The 22221-nt window shown below is 40.1% G+C and overlaps 1 protein-coding gene across 3 annotated transcripts in view; it reads right to left on the bottom strand.

Moving 5' to 3' along the window:
- ralylb (RALY RNA binding protein like b) overlaps window positions 1-18336 on the bottom strand; it is a 149730-nt gene extending 131394 nt beyond the window's left edge. For 2 of the 3 annotated variants that reach the window (XM_014180969.3, XM_014180971.3), the window contains exon 1: window positions 18098-18336. The gene's annotated coding sequence lies outside the window, so the exon portion shown is untranslated. Of the gene's footprint in view, window positions 1-17391 lie in introns of all 3 variants that reach the window. The other variant, XM_014180970.3, reaches the window with a different exon arrangement.
- Window positions 18337-22221: the final 3885 nt, after the last annotated feature.

The following is a 22221-nucleotide window of genomic DNA, read 5'->3' as shown; positions in this document are numbered from 1 at the left end:
AAATGTTTCAGGTAGCCTTCCACAAGCTTCCCACAATAAGTTGGGTGAATTTTGCCCCATTCCTCCTGACAGAGCTGGTGTAACTGAGTCAGGTTTGTAGGCCTCCTTGCTCGCACATGCTTTTTCAGTTCTTCCCACAAATTTTCTATAGGATTGAGGTCAGGGCTTTGTGATGGCCACTCCAATACCTTGACTTTGTTGTCCTTAAGCCATTTTGCCACAACTTTGGAAGGAAGCTTGGGGTCATTGTCCATTTGGAAGACCCATTTGTGACCAAGCTTTAACTTCCTGACTGATGTCTTGAGATGTTGCTTCAATATATCCACATAATTTTCCTCCTCATGATGCCATCTATTTTGTGAAGTGCACCAGTCCCTCCTACAGCAAAGCACCCCCACAACATGATGCTGCCACCCCCGTGCTTCACGGTTGGGATGGTGTTCTTCGACTTTCAAGCCTCCCCCTTTTTCCTCCAAACATAATGATGGTCATCAGAGGACATTTCTCCAAAATGTACGATCTTTGTCTCCATGTGCAGTTGCAAATCGTAGTCTGCCTTTTTTAGGGCGGTTTTGGAGCAGTGGCTTCTTCCTTGCTGAGCGGCCTTTCAGGTTATGTCGATATAGGACTTGTTTTACTGTGGATATAGATACTTTTGTACCTGTTTCCTCCAGCATCTTCACAAGGTCCTTTGCGGTTGTTCTGGGATTGATTTGCACTTTTCGCACCAAAGTACGTTCATCTCTAGGAGACAGAATGTGTCTCCTTCCTGAGCGGTATGAAGGCAGCGTGGTCCCATGGTGTTTATACTTGCGTACTATTGTTTGTACAGATGAACGTCGTACCGTCAGGCATTTGAAAATTGCTCCCAAGGATGAACCAGACTTGCGGAGGTCTTCAATTTTTTTTCTGAGGTCTTGGCTGATTTCTTTTGATTTTCCCATGATGTCAAGCAAAGAGGCACTGAGTTTTAAGGTAGGCCTTGAAATACATCCACAGGTACACCTACAATTGACTCAAATTATGTCAATTAGCCTATCAGAAGCTTCTAAAGCCATGACATCCCTTTCTGGAATTTTCCAAGCTGTTTAAAGACACAGTCAACTTAGTGTATGTAATCTTCCGATCCACTGGAATTGTGATACAGTGAATTATAAGTGTAAACAATTGTTGGAAAAATTACTTGTGTCATGCACAAAGTAGATGTCCTAACCGACTTGCCAAAACTATAGTTTGTTAACAAGAAATTTGTGGAGTGGTTGAACAATGAGTTTTAATGACTCCAACGTAAGTGTATGTAAACTTCCGACTTCAACTGTACATACAGTGAGGGAAAAAAAGTGATTTTGTAGGTTTGCCCACTGACAAAGAAATGATCAGTCTATAATTTTAATGGTAGGTTTATTTGAACAGTGAGAGACAGAATAACAACAAAAAAATCCAGAAAAACGCATCGACAGGACCACAGTGGATGCTCAAAATGACCAAAGCTACTAAATGACTAAAGCTGTTAAATGGCCAAAGCTGTTAAATGACAAAGCTGCTAAATGACCAAAGCTGCTAAATGACCAAAGCTGCTAAATGACCAAAGCTGCTAAATGACTAAAGCTGTTAAATGGCCAAAGCTGTTAAATGACAAAGCTGCTAAATGACCAAAGCTGCTAAATGACCAAAGCTGCTAAATGACCAAAGCTGTTAAATGACAAATCTGCTAAATGCCCAAAACTTCTGAATGACCAAAACTGCTACACTAAATGACCAAAGCTTCACAGGCCACAGGTAACTTTTCAGGGGGCCCAGAGTCACGTGTGGGAGAAAGGTTGTGAGTAATAGAGTAGGAGAGGGGAGTTTATGAGAGCATGGAGAAGTATGTAAAAGACGGGGGGAGTGTATGAGAGAGGAATAATGTGTGAAATAGTGTATTCCATTGGGGGCCACACTGAAAAAAAATAAAGGTTCTTAAATGGTTCTTCCTCAGCTCTTGCTCAGTTTCATTGGATAACTTTTGCCTGAATAAATAACATTTGAGTTAAGTGTGGGGTTATTTTTGTGGCATCTACATTTCTTCAGAATTCTAAAAGTGTTTTACAAATGTATTTAAGCCTGCAGATGTGCCCCTTTCATACCACACAGCAAATTGGCCAGTGTTAACTAGTGTTGGTTTTTCAGTGTAACATTTCTAGTGTTGACTCAAGAGTTAAATTAACACTGTAAAGACAACACCCAGTGGTGTAAAATGACCCCAGTGTTGGTGTTAATAACCAGAATTGAACCAAAACCATGCCCATCATTATCATATTTTCCACTATGCTCTATTGCAGGTTAATTTTTAGAACTGTTTGTTTCAATATCTATGTTTTTGCATGTACAGTGATTGATTAATTAATCATGCTACTCAAATATAAATAACATACATTTTTCTAAACCATTCCAATATGTTACTTGGACTTATATTGCACCCATTACTGGAATGGTTGTTCCAGTTAAGATGCTTAAGGTATTCTCATATTTTAGTCTTCTGAATCCTGGCAGTCATTTTCTGAATGCAGTTTGCGGGTGAATACAAATTTAAAATGTTGGATATCCTCACTCTGGCTGCATTCTAATAGGAATTACACATCACTTTGCAAGCCAGCTTAATGTGACTTGTAAACTATGAGTTTCAGGCCACTGTATTAGGATAAAACTAGGCCCTCAAAAGAAGGCCTTATTAAATATGTATTGTATTGTAAGGTCATGAACAGTCAAAATCATGTTTTTTATGAAATTGAATAATATTTGGATGAAACCAGATCGAAGTATGATGACCAAAGTATGAACAATGACTGTTGCTTCTACACTGATAAATTTGATCATAAAGTTACTGGTCCCCTCCCCCATGTCAAACACTTGGATTCAGGGATTATATAACAACATTTGTAATACACCAATGGTAACATGATATTTTCTTAACTAATTTAAATAAGTTCCGCCTTTTAACAAACATCGGAGAAGGTGGGTTTGCAGAGGAGAGTGGTTTATATAGCTACTCTACTGGTGCCAACGTTTGACTGTAGGGTGTCAGCAAATATAATAAGAAATGTACACTATTTATCTGTAGCAAAGATACTTATGTTTCCCCTATCATCTGTGTCTGGTGTTAGCTAGTTCCTGGCTAGCTAGGTCTTCAGCCAGCATGGAACAAAAGGGAACAGCATGGAACAAAAGAGTCGTTCAAAACTCTGACGTAGTTGTCATGTCAACACATCTGTCAGTGCTGCTGTGAATTGCATCACAAGAGACATGTCAAACAGGAGCTGTATAAAAATATATATATATCATTGATGCAATTTCAATGTTCGAATTGCTTTGTATATCACCAAATTAGCTTGAGAGTTTTTCACTGCAATGCTGCACACTGCATCCAAGTTTGTTGACATAGGCATTTCAAAGAGCTGTCAGTCAAGGCAAACTCATGAATATAAGCTCCCCGCCCACTAAGCCTGTCTTTTCAAACTTCTTGGTAGCTCGAAATGAGAGAAGATGTTATTTTTCACCAATTTCAAGCATTTCTATCTGCAAAAAAAATATTACGGTGACATTTTAGTCACTCAAAAGGTTATTTTAAATGGGAATCCAAATGACTGTTCTGGACCTTTAAACAAATTCATTTTAATGACAATATATTCACTTAGAATCTCACTTGGTGAACACCACAGGACTGAAAATGAATGAATGCAACAACCATGTCTCTGTCACTAGCAAACAGTCAAGTGTGGTACTAGTACTGTAGCTCTAAAATTCACCTGAAAGGAAATATGCAAATAAGGTCCTGGAGGGTCAAAACATTTCTGGTTTGGGATTTTTGTTCTTCAAAGAACCATCCCATTTATGGTTCTTCAGAGACTCTATAATGGTTCCCATATGGCATCGCTCTTAAGAACCTTATTGGGTTCCAACTTGCTGCTTTATTTTTAAGTGTGCAGAGATGAAGAAAGATGCACACCATGATCCACGAGTGCACTCTCATGAGACGATCCAGAACCAACTCTCTGATTGCAGTTGCATGAGGAGAGCCCTTGTGTGTATTCTTTGGAAAACTTCAGTACACTATGCTCCTTCCTACCTACCTGCCTACCTGCCTACCTACCTATCTACTTACTTACTTACTTAACGCAATGGGACCACTATCAAAACTTCAGAGGAAGGCCTTGAAGCTAGCTTGTGGTTTCATTTCAAGAGCGAAGTGCTTTTATGTGACAATATACAGTACATGTTGGGCTCTGAGATATTACCAAAAAAAAGCCTATTGTGTGCACCGCAGGAGCTCTATCATCAGAGAAGGAATATCTATTGATGAAGAAGTCTCCAAAAAAAAAATATTGTGTAAACGCAGTTGGAAAAGAAAGAAGTGAAAAGTGAACAAGGAATTTAATGATATCAAATTCAGGCAGTAGTAGTCAGGAGCTTTGGTAAGTGATGGAGACAGGGAATAAAGACCGATGCCCAAAAAAAGAAATTATATTCAATTCATCACTCTCTTTATTTCTGCATGTGAATAGTCAATGGTCTTCTTCTGGAAATACATACACAGAAATAGTTGCCTTGCTGCTTCATGCCTTGTAGATTATAAAACAGATTACCATAAGAAATGCACACACACACAGAGGATTAAAAATATCCAAGTAACTTGTGAGGCTGGATGGGTGAATGCCAACTCAGACAGTCTGGGAAGTGAAACGCAATTTAATGATGAACTCACCCTGAAAGAACCTTCAGTCTGTCAATCACTTGACCCACTGTACTGTATGGGAATTTGACTGCTAAAGCCCCGGCGCTGGCCCCATAATGAGATCTCTGATAATGATTGAATTATTCTGATGGTATTCAGCAGGCTAGCGCTTAGGGCGCAGACACCCCTCAACGATAAGCTATAGAGAGGAGACTAACCTACTGGGATGATTCTACAGGTAAAATGTTTATTTATTTTACCTTTATTTAACGAGGCAAGTCAGTTAAGAACAAATTCTTATTTTCAATGACGGCCTAGGAACAGTGGGTTGTTCAGGGGCAGAACGACAGATTTGTACCTTGTCAGCTCAGGGATTCAAACTTGCAATCTTGCGGTTACAAGTCCAACGCTCTAACCACTAGGCTACGCTAGTATGTGACGAATGAGGATGGACTATTCACTCAGGTTCTAGCAGGTCCTCCTGATAATGGGTGGAGCTAGATTGGACTGCTAGGCATGCATTTGTTCTGTATCCATATGGGTCTGGACAAAACAAGGGCACTATATAGCAGGGGCGCAACTTTCACTGGGGATGGGGGGGATATGTCCCCAGTGAAAGAAATTGCATTTTTGTTTGTCCCAGTTTTATTATTAGAATGTGATACAAAAACGGGGCAACGGTGTGCTTTAGGACCATGCGGACGACTCTGAGCGGTCGGGTAGGCTGTTTGGAGGGTTTATCTGACAGGAAAAAATAATAACAAAATAAAAAATTCAAAAATGTGATGTCCCCCCCACTTCTAAAAATTATGCCCCTGCTATATAGGGAATAGGGTGGACAGGAATTTCACATCATGGACAGGACAACATTTACATCATTGTGCTCTGAATATCAAACTATGACAAATATACATATATCCACAATACATTCAACCTCACTTAATGAAGGATGACTGAGTCCATGATAGCGACATAGTCTTATATTCATGAGATCATATTCAAAGCTCAAAGAGCTCTCTGCATCCTCCGACAGTACTATATTTGCATTCTACCCAGTTATAGGGCAGTATCACTGAACAAGTAATTGGAAACTGGAATTGCTTTTCAAATTGTTTCAACTTTCGTTGACTGACCTAATTAGCACCATGATTACATTTGTTTGAGAGATCACTATCTAAGTGTTGTGACTAATTCAGAGGACTATTTTAAACCCATGTCTCTAATTAGCACCATTTGCATAATGGGTCTGCTTGATTACTTAATTATGTTGGTAATCTCTAACGATGCTATTGTCATGTGTCTTTGACAGTACAGCAAAATAATAACGATAGAGACAAATACACCCTGCGCTACTGTTTGCTTAACAGACAAAGCAATTCATTACATACAAATAATGGCTTTCTACTACCTTTTTTTGTGCAAGGTTTAATCCATGGACATATTGGATAGGATTTTTCAATCTCAGAGTGAGAGGGATGCTGAATCAAAACAACAAAGGACCTGAAATTGCACTGAAGGATAGGAATGTGGAACACACACACACACACACACACACACACACACACACACACACACACACACACACACACACACACACACGATTTAATACAATTTTCTTAGATCCTCCTACACACTTAATAACTTCAGATGCCGGTATTGATATACAGGAGAGCGGCTTAGTGGACCACATTACCTGAGATCAAATGCTGATAAAATTGTGAGTGTGTGTGTGTTTGTGTGTGTGTGTGTGTGTATGTGTATGTGTGTGTGTGAGACAGAGAGCACATAAGTCATTGGAGATGCGTGGAGGAGGATCATTTGACGATGTTCTAAATTACTTCTGGATGCAATATGCTAATGGTTTGTTATATATCTATCGCAATCAATGTGAACACTTGCATCCATTTCCCGTAATACCAGTGGATCATAGCCATATTCATCAACTGAGTCAATGTGTTTGTGGAGCAAAAATGGCGTATGGCTTTAAATACTCATTTGAACAGGGGAAATTAACAATTAAGGAGCAATATGGCTCCTGGCATCTAATAGAACAATAACCACTAAGCACCTTGGTTTCATCTGATGTCAAAAACAGAGAGAAAATCAATAGGGAGAATGGAGTCTTGTTTACACACGTCACCTGATGGACTGTGGCATACTGCAAGATGTCAACAAGCTATTGATATCCCAGAGAAAATTGCTGTGCTAAGCGAAGGGAAATTAAATCAGAGGACAATTTTGTTCCACTTTAGAATGGTGATGTTTTGAACAGCCAGATGGTTGGGCTTTTTCATAGGTTTTAAAGGGAACCTACTATGCAGACGGAATGAAATGAGTGAGGCAACTGCTATGCTTAAACCCTCACCCACCCCACACATGCGCGCACACACACGCTCCCACGCGCGCACGCACTCACACATTATCATAGTCATAGCTCTACCATTCACAGCCCCCAGCTGGTTCTCATTACCACTGAATGTGTACAGCACATCCATGTCTGACTTCCCTAGCTGCATCCATATCCTTACCCCCATGACACTTCTCCACTCTTCCCCCATGGACACAGGGCTCTGGTCAAAAGTTATATTTGGAATAGGGTGCTATTTGGAACACATCCTCATTCCCTGTTAGCCCTGGCTTTCTGGGGCCCTTTAAGAGCATTGTCGAGGGTTCACACACTGAATCAACCTCATGGACAGCTACTAATTCCAATCACTACAGCAGTCATAGCATACTACATCAGTCCAAACACTAGATTCAAGTGAGTCTACTTCCTGCACTCCCCTGAGGCTAATCATCATCAGGAACACAGTTCAAAACAACATCCTGTGGAGTAAAATCAAAGATCACTACCAAAAAAATGAACTTTCGATGGGCTAGAGTGAACCATTGGGAGAGGGCCCGAGAAGGTTTGCTTCCTGGACGTGCTTAAAGACAAACACATCTCCCTTCACTCCTTCTCTCCCATTGAATGAACCTCTGTTTTCCTGGTGATAGACTCTGGAAATTGAGGTCATGATCCTCATAAGTGTGCAGAGATATCTTACTCAGGGAGCACCTCTATTTCAGAAATACTGCAAGTGCCGTATGTATCAAATATTTCAGAATAGGAGTGCTGATCTAGGATCAGGTCTTCCCTGCCAATGTAACCTTTTTCATTATGATCTAAAAGGCAAAACTGATCCTAAAATAGCACTCTTACTCTGAGACACTTGATACATTTGCCCCCAGAAGGCAAAGTGCAAATCTCTTAGTATTGGAGTATCTTAGCTCTTGATTGCATTGTGCATGGTGAACGCTACAGAATAGAGATATAGTGGGACATGGTGACAGAGGGTGAACGTCTATGGGCATAGCTGTGTGACCAACCTTGAAGACATGGTGTGATTCTGTGACACAGTGAGGTGTACAGAGATGACACGGTGTGACACCCCAATGGAGAACAGGCAGATTAACTAGAAAGGAAGAACCCTAACACTATAACACACTGTCTCTATCTCTCACACTCCCGCCACTCCCTCTCAAACCAATACAGACAGGCAGTGAAACACACTAGATGTAGTGGAAAGTGTGAAATGAAAGAGCGAGGAGATGTTATGAAACCATGATAAACCCTGTCTAGTGGAAAACTCTTGAATAGTAGTGGGTCTGACTAACAACAAACTCTTAATCTTTGTCTCAAATGGCACTCTATTCCCTAGTTTGTGCACTGAATTTGACCAGGGTCCTGGTCAAAAGTAGTGCACTGAGTGTACAAAACATTAAGAACACTTCCTAATATTGCCTTCAGAACAGCCTCAATTTGTCGGGGCATGGACTCTACAAGGTGTTGAAAACGTTCCACAGGGATGCTGGCCCATGTTGACTTAAATGCTTCCCACAGTTGTGTCAAGTTGGCTGGATGTCCTTTGGGTGGTGGGCCGTTCTTGATACACACAAGAAACCTTTGAGCGTGAAAAACACAGTAGCGTTGCAGCTCTTGACACACTCAAACCGGTGCACATGGCACCTACTACCATACTCCAAACAGAACCAGTCAGAACAGCTGAGTCCAACAGAACCAGTCAGAAAAGCTGAGTCCAACAGAACCAGCCAACAGAACCAGCCAGAACAGCTATGTCTAACAGAACCAGTCAGAACAGCTGAATGCAACAGAACCAGCCAACAGAACCAGTCAAAATGGATGAGTCTAACAGAACCAGTTAAAATAGCTGAGTCCAACAGAACCAGTCAGAACAGCTGAGTCCAACAGAACCAGCCAACAGAACCAATCAGAACAGCTGCGTCTAACAGAACCAGTCAGAACATATGAGTCCAACAGAACCAGTCAGAACAGCTGGGTCCAACAAAACCAGTCAGAACAGCTGAGTCCAACAGAACCAGTCAGAACAGCTGAGTCCAACAGAACTAGTCAGAACAGATGAGTCCAGTGGTAGAGCCAGCATGGAGCTGACCTAGATGGGGAAAAATCCTCCTTAAATCGGGTCCCAGAGGTCATCTGGGGAGCCAGGCAGGGCATTATCTGCTTCAGTGCTTCTCTGCAGCATCTGTCGGCCTTCACCACCTGCTCTGGAGGGCCACAGACCTCTCATCTGCCTCCTTGTTGGTTTGTTTGTTGTTCTTTCCCAGACTCTCTAAATATCACACAGTCACATAGCCATGTCCGATACGTGCTTGAGGAACATGGATCAAGTCCTTTGCTTTTACTATGCCTAGAATCATTGTATTTAGGTGGAACCCTTTGTAAAATACTGAGCTCTTTAAAGTAGAAAATGCTTCACTGAGTACTCTCTTACGACCAAATATCAAAAGTACAATTTGGTTGTGAAGACCCAGCTCTCAGCATCCAAAATTCAGCAGATTCCCCTAAACGTCACTTTAAATAAATGTGTCTAAAAGGGACATATTGGAATGAGCTCTATATGAACTCTCTCATATAACATCACAATAAAGAAATATTGAGATTTAAACTATTTACTAAATCGTTCAATATAGCCAACTATTTTAGGTAAGAGATGAAGTTATTGGTGTATTCCAATGGCTAAGCTCAGACGGATTGAGACAGGCTCAAAAAAGGATGGAGATAGAGGTAGAGAAAGGCAGGAATAAATATATCAAAATAGAATGAAGACAGCACATCTGAAATAGAGATGAATGTGAGTGTGTTGAAGTCAAAGACACTGAGATGTCACCATTATTTTAGCTTTGTGTACTCAAGAGTCAGAAACCATCTTTGTCTCCATTAGGACACAGGAGTGAGACACGTGGACTGTCAACTTCAAATACAGACAGAACACACACACAGACAGGGAAGTCACTGTCAGCACCCAAACCAGACAGAGCGCACAGACATGTCATGAAGACACATTGTCATCATCAAAGCTTGTTACAGCAACGTAAATGGTGAGTTGTGTTGTGTGTGACTGTCAAAACCAGTTAGCGCGTTACTGTGTCACGAATGTTGTCATTACTCACTCCACATATTCCCAAAATATCACTAGCAACGGTGTGTGTGTACTCTGTGTGTGTGCGTGCGTGTGTGTTTGCATTCGTGCGTACAGGCGTGTTAACTTGTTTGTTTTGCCCAATCATTTCTCTAGCATTTTACGAACATAATACAATCCAGAGTGTGAGAAGATGTATATGTTGAGACTGTTGAGCAGTCACTGTCTAGTTGTACTCAAGCCCGAGGGTAAGTCTTTTGACACTAATTACGATTTTTCTTTCCTGCAAGCAAATATGATACATTGAGAAAAGTATATACATTGGAAAAGCTTGTGCACCTGAAGCGAGACAAATCATTCTCTAAAATGACATTCAGTCTGATCTTGGAAGGGATGCTACTGAAATAGGCTGTGAAATCGATTCCATGAAGTGAATCCCGATATAATCAGCTGCAAGGATAAAATAATGTGCACATCGATACACAATGAGAGAGCAATAGAAGCAAACACACTCACTCTCACCAGAAAATGTTATCTTTGTATTACAGTAGTCTGGTATATAGTAGTCTGGTATATTTGTTCTAATTAGAGATAAGTGTACAGTTATTATGAGTCCTTGGTGCAGAAATGTACTCCTGCAGAAATTGGAGTTGTCCGTGGTTCTGATAAAGGGTTATCATGCAATGCTCTAACGTTGAACTGTCCTTGGGCTTGAAAAGAATGTCACAAAAGCGCTGTCCAAGGTCCTGAAATGGGCTTTATCACTAAATCACTGTCCATGGTCCTGAAATAGTTTTTCACAAAATCAGTGTCGATTGTCCTGAACTGTCCATGATTGAAAGTACCTTATCACAAAACCAGTCCATGGTCCTGAAATTTGCTTCATTGCTCAATCACTGTCTCTATGGTTATGAACAAGCCAAAGTTAGCACTTGGTGTGCAATCCATAGACATCATATAATTCAGTGTTTTATTTAATTTGGTGGTGCAAATTACCCTACATGCCCACATACCATAATTATATACATCCATGTATGCAAAACTGCAGATTTCCTAATAAAATGCAAAGGTGGTCTTCATTGATATATCCTTTAAACAATGTAAACTATGCTTTGGTCCTATTATTGCTCAAACAATTTCTATTTGGTGCAAAATTGAAAAACAAAGTAACTTGGAATCAAAATGGCATGCTCATACTCCAATATTTCACAATAATACCTTGCGATCTGGAGGGTACCCCTTTTCATCCCACCAATGATCCAAATGTGGAACCCGTACGCTTACCGATATCCTGAACAATTATGGTTTCTGAAAATTCCAAGATTTTAAAGATACATACGCAATACCAGGCAACTCATTTTTTTCTATATTTACAACTTATGTCAGCTATGCTGTCCTTTGGGAAATTCAACTACCGCACCATCCAATGATGGGGTTTATAAATGATCTGGGCTCCTGAAAGGACTGATCTCTATAATATATAAATAACTTTTGGAAAGCTCATATTCTGAGCTAGCCATTAAATAAGTATGGTCCACAGATCTAATTGAATCTGAACAGCACTTTAACTGGAAGAGACTATGGTAAAATATGGCCTTGCCATCCCGTAATCCGAAGCATTAAGTCATACATTTTAAGTTTGTTCACAGACTGTATCTAACACCAAGAAAACGTTTTACGATAAAAAAAATGTAATGACAAAACCCGTTGGATGGTCTCTTGCCAGTTGGGTTTCTGTTTAAGATTCAGTGAATCTGTGAGCAAGGGGAAATAACTTTGAATCATAAATATTTTCCAAGCAAGGACAGATAATGTGTGATATACTGTAAATGTATTGGCACACGTAAAGGCAATTCACTAAGTGTACTGTTCCCTGTGATTTGTTGGGTATTTGGTGTGTATACATCCCTGGTCCCATGCTGGTGGATATGGGAGAAATATAACTATTTGAAAAATGACACCAGTCACAACCCAATGATAATAGAGAAGAGAGTAAATTAGGTCTGAAGGATGAAGAAGACTAAAACTCGCTGCAAATATGATTTCTCTTTCTCCAAAACTCATTTAGGAATCATCCCAAGAGTGGATTTGGGGATACAGAATAGAGAGAAAGAAGGAAAGAAAGAGATTATGTGCAATGCCTAATTTGCCAGACCTAAAATGAATGGAGCGTGACATGGTGCTTTCAGTTATTCTTTTCTTTCACACTCATATACACACACACACACACACACACACACACACACACACACCACTTACTCAGCTGGGGCAAGAGCGAAATAAAAAAATAAAGAGACAGAGAGAGAGTTGATATTGCTGTCGGGTAGATATAGACTAGGCCTATCATCAATATTGTGGGGCTCTACTCTGATCGCATTCAATAGAGAAGAGATAGATGCAGTGTGCTTTAGCTCCAGATAGATGGGGGTAAGTGGGGGGTCAACCTTATAAAGAGCCATGAAGACAGACAGATGAGACATACTGTCCTAAACAGAGAGGTGAAATCATGGGGGGATGATTCAGTCACTCCCCGTAATGCAGCACAAAATTGACTGCTGTTGTCCACAGTCGACAACAGCAATATCAAGACTGAGTGACAACTTGCCTTTTTCAGTAGTGTCTATTCAGAAGCTCTTTTGCAATAGTATGTGGATAAGCTTGCCCAGAAGTAAGCATTACGCTATTAAGTTACCACCTTCAGCATACACAATCATTAAAAACAAAATATAAAACTAACATGGGAAGCTCTGGATAAGAGTGTCTTTCTAAATGAGTTTCCATAATCAATCATGATATTAACGAACTAATGAAATGTCATTTGTTCTAAAACCACTATTTCATCAGCAATCCTCACACACAATTGAGTCCCAATGTGTCATGAACGGCTCATTTAAGTGGAGAATTATAACTCAAATGGTTCCACATAATTGGCACTGAAAAGTCGTTCAGTCCGGTCCAATTCTTCAGATACGGGTTTAATTGTATAGAATATGATTACTAAGTGAGATATCCTTTCACTTATCAAATTAACAGCTAAGAAAAGGGGACCTCGAGGTACATAACGGTTAAAAAAAGCGGAATGGGTAAGCTGTTTATCTCTTCAAAAGGAGAATGGAGCTAAGAAGAGGAACGCCTCATTGAGAGAAAATATTTGTTTTACTCATTTATAATCCAACCACTCATTAAGATATGAGTGGAGTGCAAAATATGGGAGTTTGTTTTCATAATAAGGAATAATTTATTTATGGGAGATTGCCATACATAGACAATGGAGCCAGAGCCCATACAAGGTTAAAAAAAAAGAGTGGCTGCGAATGAGCAATAAAAAATGAAAATAAATTAAAAATTTGTCACATGCACTGAATACAACTTTACTGTGAAATGCTTACTTATGAGCCCTTTCGCAACAATGCAGAGTTAAAAAGTAACAAAAGATTAGCAAAAAAATAAAGGAAAAAGTAACACAATAAAATAACAATAACGAGACTATATACAAAGAGTATATCAGTACCGAGTCAATGTGCAGGGGTACGAGGTAGTTGAGGTAATATGTACATGTAGGTAGGGGTAACAGTGACTAGGCAATCAGGATAGATAATAAACAGAGTAGCAACAGCATATATGAAGAGTGTGAAAGTGTGTCTATGTATGAGTGTGGCGTATATATGCGTGTGTGTGTGTGTGTGGTGTGTGTGTGTGTGTGTGTGTGAGCGTATATATTGTGTGAGTGTGTGTGTGTTTGTGTGTCAGTGCAGTATGTGTGAGTATGTGGGTGGAGTCCAGAGAGTGTGCATAGAGCCAGTGCAAGAATGTCACTGCAAGGAAAAGGGGGTCAATGCAAAAAGTCTGGGTAGCCATTTGATTAACTGTTTAGCAGTCTTATGGCTTGGGGATAGAAGCTGTTCATGAGCCTTTTAATCCCAGACTTGGCGCTCTGGCACCGCTTGCCGTGCGGAAGCAGAGAGAACAGTCTATGACTTGGGTGGCTGGTGTCTTTGACAACAGGAATGACAGAACAATCTGTGCGTCCCAAATGACACCCTATCCCCTATATAGTATATAGTGCACTATATAGGGCCCTATGTGCCTTGGTCAAAAGTGGTGCACACTTGATAAGGAATAGGGTCCCATTTAGGATGCACACACTCACTAATATCAAGCTCTAAAGCCCAAGGAGATGAAGCAAAGAATATTCAACAATCAAAATGAAGAACTACTGAATAATTGATAACTACATTGCAATGAAGGCCTTCATATACCAGAGGCTAAACTCACAGGCCCTGCTTTCCCACCAAACCTTAGAATGTGATTTCATGACTTATTTAATTTGATTCTCTTCACCATGATGTGTAACTGGGAACTCAGGTAACAGAAGTGAAAATAGCTTCCTATCCCATATGCATGCCACCATCCTTGAAGCCCTGAGTTCCTTTTCATGGACTCAGATATTGGTTACTTGTGGCCAATCCTCTAAGAGATCAGACAGTTCTGTTGAAAGACTCTTTGATTCCTGTCCCACACACCCTGCAGCTTTGATGACATGGGGATCTGAGGAAGGCGCATTTTCATGGATACAGAATATACTGACAGAGTTAGAAGCCTTAACCTTTTCAATGGCTACATGGGATAAAACTACAACAATATTCTGAATACACCCTCAAAAACCCAACTGACTGGGTTAAAAACAAATCAATTTGGGTTATTTGGTAACCCAGCGCTGGATAAATATTGGACACAACATACACTGGACTATTTTGACCCAGCCAGTTGGGTTGTGTGCAGTGACCCTGAACAGTACACACACAAACAAACAAACAAACAAACACACACACACACACACACACACACACACACACACACACACACCACACACACACACACAATCATGGACAAGGCACGCAAGTACAGTTGAAGTCGGAAGTTTACATACACTTAGGTTGGAGTCATTAAAACTCGTTTTTCAACCACTCCACAAATTTCTTGTTAACAAACTATAGTTTTGGCAAGTCGGTTAGGACATCTACCTTGTGCATGACACAAGTAATTTTTCCAACAATTGTTCACAGACAGATTATTTCACTTATAATTCACTGTATCACAATATCGACATAACCTGAAAGGCCACTCAGCAAGGAAGAAGCCACTGATCCAAAACGACCATAAAAAAGCCAGACTATGGTTTGCAACTGCACATGGGGACAAAGATCGTGCTTTTTGGAGAAATGTCCTCTGGTCTGGTGAAACAAAAATAGAACTGTTTGGCCATAATGACCATCGTTTTGTTTGGAGGAAAAAAGGGGGACGCTTGCAAACCAAAGAACACCATCCAACCGTGAAGCACGGGGTGGCAGCATCATGTTGTGGGGGTGCTTTGCTGCAGGAGGGACTGGTGCACTTTACAAAATAGATGGCATCATGAGGACGGAAAATTATGTGGATATATTGAAGCAACATCTCAAGACATCAGTCAGGAAGTTAAAGCTTTTTCGCAAATGGGTCTTCCAAATGGATAATGACCCCAAGCATACTTCCAAAGTTGTTGCAAAATGGCTTAAGGACAACAAAGTCAAGGTATTGGAGTGGCCATCACAAAGCCCTGACCTCAATCCTTTAGAACATTTGTGGGCAGAACTGAAAAACCGTGTGCGAGCAAGGAGGCCTACAAACCTGACTCAGTTACACCAGCTGTCAGGAGGAATGGGACAGAATTCACCCAACTTACTGTGGGAAGCTTGTGGAAGGCTATCCGAACCGTTTGACCCAAGTTAAACAATTTAAAGGCAATGGTACCAAATTCTAATTAGGTGTATGTAAACTTCTGACCCACTGGGAATGTGATGAAAGAAATAAAAACTGAAATAAATCATTCTCTCTACTATTATTCTGACATTTCACATTCTTAAAATAAAGTGGTGATCCTAACTGACCTAAGACAAGGAATCTTTACTAGGTTTAAATGTCAGGAATTGTGAAAAACTGAGTTGAAATGTATTTGGCTAAGCTGTATGTAAACTTCCGACTTCAACTCTATGTCAACAGGACTTTCCTGTCAGAGGTATTATTCATGATGAGAGCCAAGGTATCTCCACATATGAGCTATCATATTTTTCAGTTTTCATTTATAGCGAGGGCTGTGCGAGGCTGGCTGGGCCCAGATAACAGGGGAGCTGCCTAGAGGGCAGACACAACAACTGCAGGAAGTAATGCAGCCTCATCATAACGCCCAGCAGGAGACGTGTTGGAGGTATTTTTTATCAATATGGCAGAAATACCTTTCAACACCTACAGAGGGTACATACATCTTATTGATAGATTATGATACCTATACAGCATTTTGGAGTTGGCTGTTATTATGTAAACAGTAACCTACAGCTACTATTACTACAAATATGCCAAATCATAATCTAATTTAGACCAAATCACAATAACCACATAGCAACACCTCTCTACAGTGTACCTTCACTACTGCAATCATAACAAAGAGATTGACTACAAGTGTGAACCACACAAACAGACCATGACTGGCGAGGGGAGGGGGTAAAGGGAATAAGGACCATGCCTAATAGCCTTTAAAAGCTGTATCGAAATGGATTGCCTTCAACGGAAAGACCATGCACGGACGCATTGTTTAAGTACCATTAGTCCACAGGGTAGCCTATGCGCGTGCATTGTATTGCCAATTATTTTCTCACTCATTTCTTCATCTAATCCACAATGATGCACTCTGAAGGAAATGTGGATGTAATTGGCTCGAGCGCCGGTTTATTTTCCGCGGAGCTAAACTGTATCGGTGCAACAGCCTGGATAGCCTATAGGCTACGGCATGTCATATGGTGCATATTTAATAAAGTGAGCAATAGACTTTGGATCTGCTGTACTTATTATCGGGACCATGGTAGAATTTCAGAGAACCGTACTTACATTCTTACATCAGAAGTGTTATCCTTTACCATCTTCATGCGGCGACTTGGTGATTGTTGATCAGAAGGAAACTCATTATACTGTACCAACCTGCATGTGTTTTTTATTCGTTTTCATTGAGTTGGCCTATTACCAAGTATTATTGTGCAAAACCTTCAGACAACCTTCAAATGCATCAGGCCTATACAGTAATAAACGCAATATTCCCTCACAAAATAATGCATCAGCCACAGGTGCATATTTCTGTACCACCTTGCTTTTTATTGCAAATACACAGGCACTAAAGGTGTGACAACTAATCCACTCATTATATACCTGCAAAGGGAGAATGTCTGTTCATCCTCGTTGAAACAGAAAACAAAAACGCATTGACCCAAGAATCAAAACACTCCTCGTCCACTCAGCACCATCTATGAAAAATGATACTTCCAAAAATACTTGACACTGATATCTGCAAAAGTATAATAAATCGAAAAAATGAAAGAAACACAAAAAGAAACAAACCTGTGATCAGTGAGCTGCAAGAAAAGTTTCAAGTTAAAACGTCATCAGGTTTAAAAATGACTCCTTTAAAGAAAAGAGGACCAAAATAAAAGCAAAGGCTTGGTCAGTGAGCACCGAGACACCAAAATCACAAAACTCGTATAAACAACACTGCAAAATACAAAGCAAAGCATAGCAACAGCAAAAGTCGACAGAAACAAAAAATAAAAATGTTTGAAAACCACCAGTAAAACCACATTAGAAAAATATTAGACTGACAACCCGCTTGGTTGAAAAACCAGTTTCATGATTTCACAAGACTGCAAGCACGAATCTCCAGTGCCCGATGCAAACCGTTACCCATCTCGGTACACAAGATTCAGAATCACTGCATGCTAAAAACTTGAAGCCTGGATGGAAAAACGCTAAAAACCACCACTTCAAATATCATCTTAAACACCAGCAAAAGGAGGAAAAATAAAAAGAGTAATTAAAAAGACAAAAAATGCTTAGAAAAAGCCATTGGAAATGTACTCACCGAGCGGGAGTAAAATGTTGCAATAAAAATGTGATATGGCACAAAATACAGTATGGCGGTGCAAGCCCGAAATGATGTGCTTTTCTCTAGATCTCAGCCTCCGGTTCTGTCATGTGACTCAGAATCAGCCCGACATCCAGCAATGAGCGACTAGCGTAGAACAGCTGAAGCCGAATACTCTCCGAACGGCTCGCCGCTCTCCAAAAGTAAAAGAGGTAGTCCTTATCATTCTACAGTTATGACTGAGCTGGTTGTGTTTTTTCTTCTAGATTTTTTTTTCTTTTTAAAGATGCAGCGCTCACTCGATGTCAGAGCCTACGTAACATCAAGGCTGTTCTTTCAACTTCTGGTTGATTCCTTCACTACCTAGCAGTCATTTGGACGTGATTGTTGCTGTATCCCAGCGATTTGTAAGGCCAAGTAGGTCTTGCTGTATGATATTGGCTATTTTCGTTTGGTATAAGCCACTCTTGTTACAAGTGTACCAGGAGTGGCTTGTAGAGTTTGCACAGGTAAAGTAGCATACAGCAACGTTAATCAGACTAAGCATGCACTGAATGTGAACAGTAGACTTAACTCTTCGGTAACTGAAAATACAAGATGCGCTGTCAATGCACTGAAGGCAACAGTTAACATTACTCCTTTCAGTGCATGCTTGCTCAGCATTGCGCTGCACTTTAGCTGTGCACTCTAAATCAGTGTGGCAAATGAAAGCTGTTCGACCATGCAGTTTGAATGCCAATAGTGTGCATGACTATGGTGTCACATACCTCTCTAAAGGCTACAGTGTAAAGCATGTTATTTTGTTATTCGTGATCTAACATCTAAGAACACACTGCTATCCCCAGGGTGGAATTCGACAGCATTGTGTACCTGCAACAGTCCATCAGATTCAGAACCAGCGCATTTACCTAAATACACTACTGGGACATTTAATGTCATTCAATATGACATTCCCAATGTGCTAACTGCTAAGATTACATCATAGAGGCACCTGTCATAGTTTGTCGTTCCTGCTCCAGAGTGTATCTGACTTTTTTCATTAAAATATATTGTACTCATCAGATTAATGCCTATCTGTGCCTAGTGGTCTTGATGACCTTATAGGAAGAACCATTGGAAGCCTTGGGTCCCAGACCTCTACAGTATGACTCATTAATGGAATATGGGTGGTAACAGGTAGTTTGCCTCAAAGCCATATGTGGACATGGCTGTGGTTTGCCCCTCAACGGCACATAGTGATCCCATCAGATCATCATGATATCAGAGGCCAGTAGGCGTGCTGATCTAGGACTAGTCCCCCCTGCCCATGTATTCTTAATCATTGTGATCTAAAAGGCAAAACTGATACTAAATCAGCACTATTTCTCTGAGATGTTTGATACATACGAACCCTGATATTTTCTACATTTCCCTGAGTCCAGTAACCAACAAGGAAGATAACAAAATGGAAACCATATCTTTTTCATTTTTGCCTGTTAAGATAATACAATAGGTTATGACTTACGCATGGTTGCATTTTTTTCCCCCTTTGCAGCCAATCTTTTTTCTTATTACAAAAAGCATACCACCCTGCCTCCCACTGCTGGCTTGCTTCTAAAGCTAAGCAGGGTTGGTCCCTGGATGGGAGACCAGATGCTGCTGGAAGTGGTGTTGGAGGGCCAGTAGGAGGCCCCCTTTCCTCTGGTCTAAAACAATATCCCAATGCCCCAGGGCAGTGATTGGGGACATTGCCCTGTGTAGGATGTCATCTTTCAGATGGAATGTTAAACGGGTGTCCTGACTCTCTGTGGTCACTAAAATATCCCATGGGACTTATTGTAAGAGTAGGTGTGTTAACCCCGGTGTCCTGGCTAAATTCCCAATCTGGCCTTCATACGGTCACCTAATCATCCCTAGCTTACATTCATCCCCCTCCTCACCCCTGTAACTGTTCCCCAGGTCATTGCTGTAAATGAGAATGTGTTCTCAGTCAACCTACCTGGTTAAATAAAATACAAAATAAACAAAGCAGTGTGATATTACGATTGTTATTTACATGTGATTTTACATCAACTTTGACATGATTTTATGTACATCACAATAAACAGAATATAAGGCATAATGTTTACAATGACAGACCATTTTTATTCAGAGGTGGCGGCGAACATTCTTTATCACTTGCTGATGCATCGTACAAAGAGCCCCAAGGTTAAAGGAATGCCCTTTATGAATATCTGAAATAAGATATCAATAACGGCTTTTATCATTGTTGTCACAGCGATATGGTAAGCTTTCCCTATCCACTGTACTGTATATTCCAATATTAGCCAGCCCCGTTATCTAAACCTGGACCCCTTGGAGTTATGAATAACAACTGGCTTAGTTTAGCTCGATAATGTCAATGATCAAAAACAAGGAAACATTTAACAATTTGACCCAAGAACAGATTCATTTGAGTTAAGAGAATACAGTAAATATAGTCAGAAATACAGTAAATATGTCACATCCTTTGAAACCATTTTCCCCCAAGACCATAAAGCATAAAGAAGCCACAGAGACAGCCAGGGTCAAAGTTCAATCAACCTTTGGGCCTCTGAACACTCAACATCCTCATCCTCCAAGGGTAACATGAATCAATAAATGTGTGTGCATTAATTATGGACCGATTCATTGTTGTCAGTCTATGTGCGTATCTAATCAATATAAAATATTCTGTTTAACCGAATGCTTTAACCTTTTTTTTAAATTGTTGTACTATATGGAGCTTCACACTGAACTGCAATAAAAAATAAAATAGTAAAATGCAGGGAGATTAGTCTTATCTTCTAAAAAGAGGTACTGTATTATGGAATTCTACCTTCATATTCCCATACTAAATGTCAAAATTATCTCTCATAATTTTCAGAGGCCTGCTTAATTTGACTTTCGTTTGATGTTTTATGATTGTCTGTCATCATTGTTAAGGACATAAATGCTACCTGTTTGACTGTCTTTTAAGCTTGATTGAGATTTCTCTGTGATGTCTCCCGAGAGAGATGAAAAAAATGAATGTCTGGATATCACCTGAGGCATTTAAAACATATGCGGTTTGAGATGCCTGAAAATACAACTTTCCACTTAATAATTGCCTTTTCGCTTTGAGCAAAACCTGGACATTTTTATTTGTATGGCCTCTCCTATGCAGGTGTACATGTTTTGGAAATTAAATGAGCTTGATTGCTATGGTAATAACTCGTGTCTCAGCTTCATACAATGTTGTAATCAAATACACGCAAGAGCTGAAGAAACAAATGCACACCATGGGAATCATTTCGGGAATTTTTAAGTGAAGGTTTAATCCATATTCTAAAATGAATTAATAGCCAAAGCACATGGCACAAGACCCAAAAGAGACCATTGATTAAGGTTTGACTATTTATGGCATTTTGAGTTTTATTGCTGGGAATGAGATTGAATTTCTCAGACTTAGACAAGGGAAACTGATTCCTTACATGGTCACAGCCCAGTCACGGCTTTGCCAACAGAGTCCAAGCTCCCGCTGCGTTGATTAATACACAATATGGACTGAATTAATTTCCACTGTCACAATTATGGATTTAGCATTTTCTAAATGATAGTTTTGTTATGGACTCCTAGGAAATGTGTAATTGTTGCCAATGGATATTGCACTCAATTCAGAAACAAATGGACTGCACAGACACAACGGTGCTCGGATTAACAAGTCATTATTGGGGATTGGGTTCTTCCCGTGCCATATTCACACAATTTACAGTCTGAGATGAACGGATTCTGTTAATTGATATCACAATGGAAAAAGGACCTTTGTGGTGTCAGCGCGGCACCAATGTGCAAACTATTTATTTACCTGTTCAAACAACACAGCATGTGTTAATCAATAATCATATGTGCTCATGCACATCTTAAAGCACGATCATGCGATAACTGTCATTTTCTTGCATTCGTTTATGTGATTTTTTTTGAGGTAGTAGCAAATACACATTGGTAATATATACACAGAGTTGTTTCTCTTTCTTTTCAGTCATAAACACATTTTCTCACTTGATGCACACAGACTATGCAGCTATTCATATTTTTTTTGTAATTCGTTTTCCATTAACCTATATACGCCACATTCCCTTGGC

Source organism: Salmo salar, chromosome 29 (assembly GCF_965601325.2).
Source record: "Salmo salar chromosome 29, fSalSal1, whole genome shotgun sequence".
Lineage (NCBI taxonomy): Eukaryota > Metazoa > Chordata > Actinopteri > Salmoniformes > Salmonidae > Salmo > Salmo salar.
Note: the sequence above shows the minus strand (reverse complement) of the source record. Positions and strands in the feature narration are given on the sequence as shown.